This window comes from Lactuca serriola, chromosome 1 (genome assembly GCF_051521515.1).
Source record: "Lactuca serriola cultivar US96UC23 chromosome 1, Lser_US96UC23_V15, whole genome shotgun sequence".
In the NCBI taxonomy this organism is placed as follows: Eukaryota; Viridiplantae; Streptophyta; class Magnoliopsida; order Asterales; family Asteraceae; genus Lactuca; species Lactuca serriola.
The window spans coordinates 179,611,984-179,624,144 of record NC_136408.1 but is presented as its reverse complement, the minus strand read 5'-3'; positions in this window follow the sequence as shown (position 1 = coordinate 179,624,144).

Below are 12,161 nucleotides of genomic sequence, written 5' to 3'. Positions count from 1 at the left end.
CGACGGTCATCCCTCTGGTGAACTCTTAGTTCAACAAATTGACGTTCCATGTCAAGTAGGTGTCTTTCGCACACCATCTGGCGTACTCGGGGTTCTAAGACTTTGGCTCGCGATTCAGCCAGTGCTTGCAACAGGGTTTCATGGTTTCTCTTTGATCTCTCGTGAGCATCCTCTAGATGAATGGTGTGGAGGATATGCATTCTAGCATAGGCGACTACTTCTGTAATCTGATGTAGGGCTGTCCTGCCTTGAATCTCATTTCTGGCCTTTCTGCGGACCAAGAGTGGCAAGACTATATCTGCTAAGCCCTCATTGCTCAAGTCGTAAAAGCTTCGGTCGCTATTAATTGGCATAGGCTGATCTTGTCCTTGGCTCCATGTTTCCAAGCATTCCACTCACTCAGGGTCGGGCCATGAAAAGCCGGACGAGGGTTAGGAATCGAAACGGGAGCTGCTCGGGGTAGGTTCTCAACCTCTGGCTCGGGGTTAGCATTATACGAAGTGTCTTCTTCATGGTGATCATCCAAGGGGATAGGATGATCATTCTCTGGTTCTTCTCCAAACCAACCAGCTATGACTTCATTTGGAAGATACTGGTTGTCAAGGGGATGGAGTCCAGTTATGATCTCTATGCGAGAATTTTGGGTAAGAAGATAATTATTAGACGAACTATCTAGATAATTATTTAGGAAACCTTCATTAGTTACATCGCTATTTGTGAAGTGCATACCAGCTATGTGTAATCTAAACAGGATAGACCTTCGAATAAGTGACCTTAATTCCTTATTCACACAGAATAGGGGTAAGGCAAAATTATCACAGATTCTGAGTCTATAACATCCTAATTACATGTAGCCTCAGTGTATCCACTTAGCAACTATTCAATCTAGTAATGAAGATCCCATTTTAATTCTCAAGTATAAAGTACTTATAGTAACACCAAATACTCCTATAGTATTTTAAATTTATTGTTATGTTCTATTGTTCTCATTGTGGTAGGGTTGGTAAGATTTTAGCGTTGTTGCAACCACACACTTAAACTTAGGCACATGCTAGTCAACCCTCGGATAATATAAGTGATCAGGCTATATCTTCCCAGTTTTGACCATATGTCTCTAAGCCCACTTGTGTTGCCCAACAATCGTAATTCTTTTGTACTGTCCTAATGACATTGATTTTAGTATGAATGCAGCACGTATACATTATTAAATATTTTACTATTTAAAGTATAAACTCTTGGTCAGAGTATTTTTAATCCCTTATGTATTTATAGTTAGTATATCTTTTATGGGTTGATATACTTAATTCACTATAAACAATACTCTGATACCAATCTGTCACACCCCAAAACCGAGAACGGCGGAAACGTTCTGGGGCGGAGGACGTCATGTATAGTATCAACAACAATGTAAAGTAGTAAACAAGCAACAACATCATCCATTGCATTAATAAAATAATTATTATACAATTGTATTCTGTCAAATTTTGATAAACACTAAAGCATAAATCAAAATGAAAGATAAGTCTTGAATAAGCTTCATCTTCCCTTCTCCTTGCATCGGTACCTGTCTATGATGACCTGAGGATACAAGTAATTTTGAAAGTGAGTATCAGCTATAAGCTGGTGAGATCATAAGTATTAATGTGTCTTAATTTGTGAAAACTTATAATTTCTAAGACTTGACATTGCTTTGAAAGAATGCTAGTTTAAGTATGAAAATGTTCGTAACTCAACTGAAAATGTTTGAAAATCCCTAGAAATCCCTATGATTCCTATTAGTAACAAAAAGGAGTCTTCTACCAAGACTTAACTGTTCTGTGTGTAGTCTTCTACCAAGACCTAACTGTTCTGAATGTAGTCTTCTACCAGGACCTGACTGTTCTGAATGTAGTCTTCTACCAAGACCTGACTGTTCTGAATGTAGTCTTCTACCAAGACCTGACTGTTCTGAATATTACCCTTTTGTACTAGGGTAACTATCATTGTTAACTTTAAGCCATGCGTAGATGTACTCTTACCTCTATTGCTAACAGCTGGGTATAGGAATAGGCAATCCCTTAATTGCGTACCTGTAATGGTACCAACCGTTTGACATCCGTGGATGTACTTTTACCTCTGTAGCTAACAGAGATTCTAGGAATGGTCAATCCCTCAATACGTATCCTTTGGTACTAGGATAATAATCCATTCTACCTCGTCGATTATGTGGTTTTATCACAAGGTAAAGGTAAGAACACGGATTTGATAACAGAGTCGATACATATAAAATGTAATAGGACTCCTACTGATATATCTATGCACAAGTACTCCTATAAGTATAATAATGTAAATATTATAGTATAGTACGGAAAAGTTCTATGTGTGCTAGCTAGAATGTGTGTTCTCCCTATCTAGCAAGTATAGTAATTGTACTATAATGTTCAACGTGTGCTAGCTGTAATGTGTGTTCTCTCTATCTAGCAAGTATAGTAATTGTAAACGTTCTAGTATAGATGTATATGTTCTCGTCCTAGTATAATTGTACATGTAGTGTATAGTAATGTTCTAGAAAGTATTGACTCATGAATGAACTGACTCATTGTATGATATCGCGTTCTAGTAATGGTTCTAGTATCTTCCTGAACTACCCATATGGTAGCTTACTAGTAATCTAAGTAGTACGTATGGACGTGGATGTATACCCTTGCTACCCAAGGGCATAGGATGAACTGGAAGGACCTTTTATGACTATATATGTATATATGATATATAACAAATCTTTAAACGACCTTCAGACGAATACCCAATGTCCCACCAGACCACATCTCAAGGCGCGAAAAGGAAATAGGGTGGATAGTCTTCCTATGTTTTTTAAACATTTCTTATATAACTATACATATAGAGGCATGCAATTTATAATAAAATAACAGCATAAGTAAGTTTTGTAAAACATTTGAAACAGAAATATTATTTTAAGAGAAGATCGACTTGATGTCAATCTATAAAACAATTTGAAGGCGTAAGTCTGATAAAACGATATAAGTACAAGGAACATTCGTTCGAAAACACAGTATAAGTACAAGGAACATTTGTTTGAAAACACAGTTGTAAATAAGTTTTAAATATGATGACAGTGTAAAAAGTACATTGTAATAAGTAGTTTAAAGCATATAAAATGTTTATAAAAATCATTTGAAGGAAACTATTTGGTAAAACGGCTAATGAGTAGCCAAATCTTTTGAATGCTGTATATTAATCACATGTGATTGATGTATTAAGTAATATAATCCTACTTACTAATCACATGTGATTGACATAAAAAGTAGCATGATTCTACTTGTATCCCCCCCCATAAAACTTTTAAAACAGTTTAAAACATTAGTTAAGGGGTATGAACTCACCTGCAGTATGTGACTGGAAATGAACGGGCTGTTATCGTACGGAAGGATCGGACAAGTGCTTGGTGTCAAGTGATGACTTAGACACACACAATGATCCTAATTACATATGAAGACATATGTATATAAATATTTAGTGATTATAACACTAATTACACAAGTAATAACATTTAAGCGCGAGGACAACACTTTTGGTCAAGTGCTAGGAGGCAAATGGGTTGCAACAAAGGAGTGCAATGCCCCTAATGGAAATTTAAGGTCAAAAGACCATAATCATTAGAGTTTACGGCCCAGGGGAGTAGGCTCCTGGCCGTAAACTCTCAAACAAGCCATGAAATGGTGCATAGAAGTACTACAACTTTAGAGGGGAAATCCTTCAACGCTAGACAAGAGTTTAAGGTACCATATTGACTCCTAAGGGGAGTTTACGGCCCAAAGACCCTTTTCCCTTGGAGTTTACGACCGTAAACTCCCTTGGGAGGGTTCTTGTTGTCTTTTCAAGTGTCTAACAATTCTAGGATCAAGTCTAGGCTTCAATACTTGGATTAAGGGAGGTTTAAGGCACTAAATGGGACCATTTGATGGAGTTTACGGCCATAGAACTCTTTGGGCCGTAAACTCCCTCACACATGAGGTCCTAAGAATTTTAACTAGCCCATATCTCCTCTAAGTACTTGCCCTAAAAGTTTCTTGGCTTAAGGATGTGTCTAGGGTGTCCTTTGACCCCATTTAAGGAGTTTACGGCCCAAGAAATACTCTTGGCCGTAAACTCTCCAACACTTGTGCTTTTCATGTGTTATTTAGGTCCTAAACACATTAAGGTACATGCCAAAAATGAATACTAAGCCTTAGGAAGAGTTTGAAGGGGTTTTGGCCCTAAATCTTGGAGTTTACGGCCTAAGGAGCATCTTAGCCGTAAACTCCTTCCCAAAGTTGGTTTCTAATTGTTTTGTGGGTCTAAAACACTTGCTTAAAGCTTCTAGGTTCTTGTTCTAAGGCTAAAGGATCACTAGGCACTCATTTGTGCCCTTTACTTGGAGTTTACGGCCCAAGAGGTGGTTCCTTGGCCGTAAACTCCTCAAACTACTTGCTTTTGATTTGCTTCTAGCCTCATATGATCATACACTAAGTCCTTAGTTAGATGCCTAACACGGAAATGGGACTATGTGGCCTTTAGGCCTGATTTTGGAGTTTACTCCCCAAGAACGTTCTTGGGCGGTAAACTCCCGGATCTAGTGTTTTGGACATGTAAACAATGTTATAAAGCATATAACAAGTATTAAAACACATTTAGGGAAGTAGACTCACAATCTGGGATGAAAACCCGAAGATCCGTGAGAGAGTATTTGGCTTTTCTCTAAATGGAAATCAAATAATGAACCAATTTGGTTCAGAATTCTATTTATAGTCCAGAGATTTTTGGCAGAAAATATTTTTATTCTCGGAGTGGATTCTAATGACCTAGAGTAATGGAATTACAATGTTGCACAAAATCCTAATGCACCCACTCTCCTAATAACTTCTTAGGTGTAAAACCCTAAAACTGCCAAACTTACTCCAAAAGTTTGAATTCTCACTGTAACTCTTCTACTTCTATTGGATTGAAATGGTTTGATTTGAATGGAAAAGTTCGGGTTGTCACAGGTTTCTTATATCCTTTTGTACTTTGTGTATATTATTGCTTATCTTTATTTCATTTTTGTATATTTTTGTTTTTAATTCTTTTTCAAAAAATTTCAAAATATAAAAATAATTTATTTGGTTCTGTCTTATTTCTTTTTAGAAAAAATAAAATTACAATAATATTTTCTCTGTGTTTTGTTTTCATATATTTTATTTTCACAAATCATAAAAATAAAAAAAATATTAGACATACATAAAGCTCATGAAGGATGTTCGTGACATCTATCAATTCGTATGATGGGGCAGGTATAAAGCTCTGGAACCATCTTCATATTTCTTCATTTACCTTCGCACTCATAAATCTAACCCTTGAGACTCTCAGAAATACCACTGAGGTTTATGGTTACACAACTTTTAAGTTAATGATCTTAGCTTCGTTTACCACAAATTGAATGAAACCCAAAATCCAACACACTTACATGAATTGAAGGTGAACAATTAAATGTTCTAGATTTTCACCATGGAATTAACGAAAGCCACTTTCGTGGTTTGTACCAAGGAATCTCTTTTTTTGTTACGAGATATTGATGAAGTGTTCTTGTACCAATTCACTTCTTCCCGTAAGATCCAGTTTTATTTTTTTTCGAGATTTCAAAGTTTCGCTTAGTCACTAAAATAATTCCAAGCCTACTCGTTCAACTGACTACACTAGTCACACGAGTACTTCATCCAACATTCGTACTTATATAAAGTTCGTTGATTGGTTGGAGATTTAGCCACCCTTTTAGCCAAATTAAAAGAGGCCTTTCAATGTTTCTTATCAAATGTTTGATCGTATTTCAACGGGAAACCACGCAAACACTTCTTAGTCTCTCTTGACTTCGAAGGAAGAGATCTATGCCCGAGATCAACAGTTTTGTGTCTTTATATAGACATCAGGAAATTCCTCATATATATTAGATGGGTTTTGAGCATACTAACACTCCTATGGTGTGCATGCAGCCCTAGAAACCTTGGATCTGTGTTTTCTCTATTATACATGCAAACTTTTTTTTTCCAAGGTTTCATCCTAACTAGCATATGATTGGGGTATATGTAATATAAAAACTAGTAAAATGACATACCTTTCTTGTAGGTTGGATTCCTTAAGATTTTGTGAGCCTAGCACCCCAAATGTGATGCCTCAAATGCTTCACACAACACCACCAACGATTGGAATAAATTGAGAGAAGATTACTATGCACCAAAATCGGCTAGCCCTCACTAGTATCTCTTATGTACCGATTTTACAAGTATGAGGCTTCTTTATATAGTGTGCATATTAGGGTTACACCATGTAACTCATGCCTTTTCACATTCCTCATGATCCATGGGTTTTAACCTCCATGGAGTATCCATGGGTAACCACATGGGCTTAGACCATCTTGAAGAACTATGGATCATAAGCACACTATATAAGAATGAATGATTTATCAAATCAATCCCCATTTATTTAATTAGTCTCTTTTGATCACAAAATTAATTGCAAACTAATTCTTGATAAATACTAATTAAATAATTCATATTAATATATTAGAACTTATAATATATTAATAAACCATAAATACCCTCTTCTAACAAAAGTCTATCCAAATTGTCCCGATGCCATGCAACCCAAATGGACCATGCCAAGTCAGGTCAAGTACATACCAAGTATAGTTATGGCTTAGACACCTTATCTAACAGTCTCCCACTTAGATAAGTCTAATAAGTATAGCTACAAGTACGACTTCAGGACCTGACCAACAATCGTAGCTCTTTCAAAGTCTCGCGGAACTAAGTTGTGCCAATTTAGATAAGTGATCATATAATCCTCTGTTCAAGATATCAGCCAGAGAAATACATGGAACAACGTTGTACTTATTGTCCAACAGTTTGTTTCCTGATTTCTAATTAGCTTGACATAGAACTTAATTGAACACATCAATTCAGTTCTGACAAGGACCATCACATAAGTAAAAAAAAATCATCGAGGGGCCCAAGATATCGCTTTTAATCCTCCAAAGACTAAAAGGAATATATAAACTTTGACTCATATGTTTGTACTAACTAATCATCAAATTGTACACAACAACACGTTTTATAACATCAAGTTACTAATGCATTTTCGTACTATCAATGTACAACTAACTCATAGTCAACAACTCATATCTCTTGGTTTGAAGACTTATATCTCAGAATCACTCGAGATAAATTCCATGTAGTGATACAAGTGAGCGTGGGAAGAATCCAATACTCAAAACTTATGAGAACTCATGAATGTTGCAGCAACAATTGCTATGTCTAATATAATTCAGACAAATCTACAAACCCAATTCATGACAATCTTATTTCAATACCTACTTCCAAAGTATGATCGACTATGGATTGTTTCGAATAATATAATTATTCTGGAAGTCAAAACATGCAAAATGAAAAAATAATAAATGATTGACACAAGACAGTACCACACTAGTAAATAAAAACACCTTTTATTTAAACATCAAATGTCAGTTACATTTAAGCTATTACAAGTTTCGAAAGCTATCTAATTACTGAAACTAATATCATCATTCAGCCCAATGCGCCTTGCATGCTGTAAATGCTTAACCCTACACAGTCCCTTCGTGAGGGGATCTGCTGGGTTCTCTTCCAATGATACCCTCTTTGCCACGAGGAGTCCTTTTTCTATTCAATGTCTAATGAAGTGGTATTTTTTGTCGATATGCCTAGATTTGTCGTGATCCCTTGGTTCTTTGGCTAAGGCAACTGCACTCTCTTTATCACAGAAAATCTCCAGAGGCTCCTTTATAGCTGGTACAACTCCAAGGTCTCTAATGAAGTTCTTCGGCCATATTGCCTCCTTTGCTGCCTCGCTTGCTGCTATATACTCTGATTCGCAAGTTGAATCATCTACTATCTCCTGCTTGGAACTTTTCCAAGTAATTGCTCCTCCATTTAGGGTAAAGAACCAGCCCGACTGAGAGCGGAAATTATCCCTATCAGTCTGAAATCTAGCGTCATTATACCCCGCTACTCTTAAGTCATCACTCCCACCAAGGGTAAGGACCCAGTCCTTAGTCCTCCATAGGTACTTGAGAATGTTCTTCACCGCAGTCCAGTGAGCCTTGCCAGGGTTCCCTTGATATCTGCTGACCATGCTCAAAGCAAAGGCTACATCAGGGCGAGTACAATTCATAACATACATGATCGAGCCTACAGCAGAAGCATATGGTACTCGACTCATCTCAACTATCTCGACCTCTGTTCTCGGGCTCTAAGTCTTACTCAGTTTGGCGTTACTCTAGATTGGTAAGTCACCTTTCTTGGCATCCTACATGCTGAATCTTTTCAACACCTTATCCAAGTAGGTACTTTGACTAAGTCCAATTAATCTCTTACTCCTGTCTCTCAATATCCTTATCCCTAGGATATTGGCAGCTTCTCCAAGGTCCTTCATAGTGAAACACTTCCCAAGCCAGGAGTCAACCACCTGCAAGGTTGGGATGTCATTTTGTATGAATAGTATGCCATCCACATACAATATCCAAAAGCTAACTATACTCCCACTAGCCTTAACATATACATAGGACTCATCCTCGCTCCTCGAAAAGACAAACTCTTTGACTTTCTCATCGAAACAAAGATTCCATTATTGAAATGCTTGTTTTAATCCATAGATGGATTTCTAAAGCATACACACTCTATTAGGGTACTTCGCATCAACAAAAGCCTCTGGCTGACTCATGTAAAATCCTTAGCCAACTTTCCATTAAGGAAAGCGGTTTTGACATCCATTTTCCATATTTCATAATCATGAAATGCCGCAATGGCTAGCAAAACCCTAATAGAGTTAATCTTCGCTACTAGTGAAAAGGTCTCATCATAGTCAGCTCCTGGAGTTTGAGTAAATCCCTTCACAACCAGTCACACCTTATAAGTGTCTACCTTCCCATCCATGTCGGTCTTCTTCTTGAAGTTCCATTTACACCCGACTGTCTTACAACCCGGTACATTGTCAACCAAAATCCAAAATTGATTGTCATACATGGACTGAATCTCACTATCCATAGCCTCTTTCCATTTGGCAGACTCAGGGTCTGCCATGGCTTCCTTAAAGTTGTTAGGTTCATCCAAATTTACTAGCGTACTATCACTGATAAATGCATCACATTCTGTAGTAATATGGAAACCATAATAAAACTTAGGTGTGCTCCTAAATCTTGTGGAATGCCTCAGAGGTACGGACTCATCAATCAGCTTAACAGGAGTTTCCTCCTCAGGTTGATTGCTAGTGTTTGAGGTTCCTTCACCGCTTGACTCTTGAAGTTCTTCAAGGTCAATTTGCCTCCCACTGTTTCCTTGGCTTATGAATTCTCTCTCATGAAAGACTCCTCACCTCGCTACAAAGACAACATTGTCACTCAGTCTGTAGAAGAGATAACCACAGGATTTCTGTTGGTAGCCGATGAAAATACACCGCTCACTTCGAGGTTCGAGCTTGTCGTGAGTCTCGTGCCTCACGAAAGCCTCGCAACCCCAAATCTTGATGTTGTATAAAGTGGGAACTTTCCCAGTCCACATCTCGTGAGGTGTTTTGGCAACCTTTTTGGTAGGGACTAGATTAAGGATATGTGCGACAGTCTCTATGGCATACCCCCAAAATGAGATTGGTAATGAAGGTTGACTCATCATGGAACGAACCATGTCCAACAAGGTCCGATTACACCTCTCAGTCACACCATTCAGTTGTGGTGTCCTACGAGGTGTCAGTTGTGAAACAATTCCACATTCCTTAAGATAGTCAAGGAACTCGATACTAAGATACTCACCACCTCGATCGGATCAGAGCATCTTTATCTTCCTGCCCAACTGATTCTCCACTTCTTGTTTAAACTCTTTGAATCTTTCAAAGGTTTCTGACTTATGCTTGATTAAGTAGACATAAAAATATCTACTGGTATCATCAGTAAAAGTCACATAGAAGAGGTTAGCATCCGTTGTGGCAGTTCTGAAGGGCCCACACACGTCGGTGTGTATGAGACCCTAGCACAAGTACAAGTGAAGGGTCACTTAGTTATTTTTCCAAGTAAACAAGATTCACAACTATCATCTGACTTTAAGTCAAATGACTCCAAGACTCCAACCTTTTGGATTTGGCCTATGCGCTTCTTGTTGACATGTCCAAGATGACTATGCCACAAGGATGCCTTATCCAAACTAGTGGAAGAGTCAATATGCAATACATTATTTCCTAAGTTGTCTACAAACGACACAGTTTCATATACACCATCACAAGGTAATGCTTTAAAATTAAAAACACCATTATAAAAAGCATTAATACCACCACATTCATTATCAAATGAAAAAGTAAATCCTTGTTTGTACAAGCCATGAAAGGAAATAATATTTCTCGCCATTTCATACGAGTAACAACATTTATTCAAATCTAATATTAACCCACTACTAAGCAATAAAGAATAAACTCAAATCTTGGTGACAGGTGAAGCTTTCCTATTCCCCATTATCAAGTTTATCTTCCGATGCTCCATATCCTCACTTATTTTTAGGCCTTGCAAATCATAACAAATGTGAATCCCACACTCTATATCAAGGACCCAAGAATTAGTATGTGGTGAGTTATTAGACAATATAGTGTAAATACCTGCATGGGTGGGTTTAACTTTCCCATCCTTAACAGCCTGCAAGTACTTGGGGCAGCTTTGCTTCTAGTGCCCTTTTTCCTGACAGTAGAAGCATTGTGCATCCTTCGGGTTGGAAGAGGGAGTGGCAGAACCACCTTTGGTTCCACTCAAAGAGGAGCCATCAAGAGACTTTCCCTTGGTACCCTTCGAAGGGGTCTTCCTCTTTTTCCCTTTGCCTTGCCCAATTGCCAGAATAGGGGCGATAGTAGGAGTGGTAACAAAATTCTTACCTTTGAGACTACTTTCAGCAGTCCTCAAAAGTCCTTGAAGTTTGGTAAGTGTGACTTCCTCCTTGTTCATATGATAGGTCATGCGGAACAGATCATAACAAGAGGGTAAGGAGTGTAGAATAATACCTATTGCTAACTCCTCATCAAAGTTGACATTTAACTTTAGCACACGGTCCACGAATCTTTGCATTTTCTGCAGGTGGCCCATGATAGACTCTCCATCCTTCATTTTTGTTGTTATCATGGAGGTGTTGATTTCATACCTTTCCCGACGAGCACTCTGATGGTATCTTTCCATTAGGTCCTTGTGCATCTTATAAGGGTAAAAATATTCATAGGATTTCTGGAGTTCTGCTGTCATGGTAGCCAACATGATACAAGATACCTTAGTGGCATCCTTCTCATGGCTAGTGTACTCAACAATCTCCTGAGGAGTAGCAGAAGACTGATCAATGACTGTAAGCTCCTTGTCGAGGACATATTCCTTGTCCTCATAACGAGTGACCGTCCTTATGTTCCTAATCCAATCATTGAAATTAGTTCCATCAAAGATGACTCTCCTACAAAGGTTCATGATAGAGAAGGAGCCAGTAGGGTTTGAGCCAGAAGCAACATTGCTGGAAGACATCTGAAAAAGAAGAAAGATACATTTAGATTAGATATAGAATCCTTAATAAGACACCCAAATGAAATATTAAGGCTAGGACCCAACACAATATTTTATAATTTGGAAGAGGGATGATGTAATCCAAGCTACAAAATATTTGAAGGTTGGTAAATGACGATTTACGTATTTCCACAATGAAAAACGAAATAGATTATTAGGTTTTAATTGGATTGAAACTCCTAGATCTTTTGAGACTCATTAAACAATTCAATGACATGTTTAAATCTCGATTATTCCCTTCAAGTTTGTGACTTAGATACCGATGATCAAAAACAAGGTGTGAATAACCATGCAAATTAACTTGGTACTCTTAATTTTATCACCTAATCAATGTGTCGGTTAACCACACATGCTCCACCGATCTATGTTAAACCTTAAGCCACCCTTTGCCATCCTTGTTAAGTCCAAGTTAGTGTGTCAGTTAACCACACACACTCCACTAACGACTTTAGAGAGGTGCAAACTGTAATTTCATGGGTTAGCATCAATTTCACATTTTCCTAAAGTAACTAAGATTGGAAATTTATAAAAGGTTTAGTTA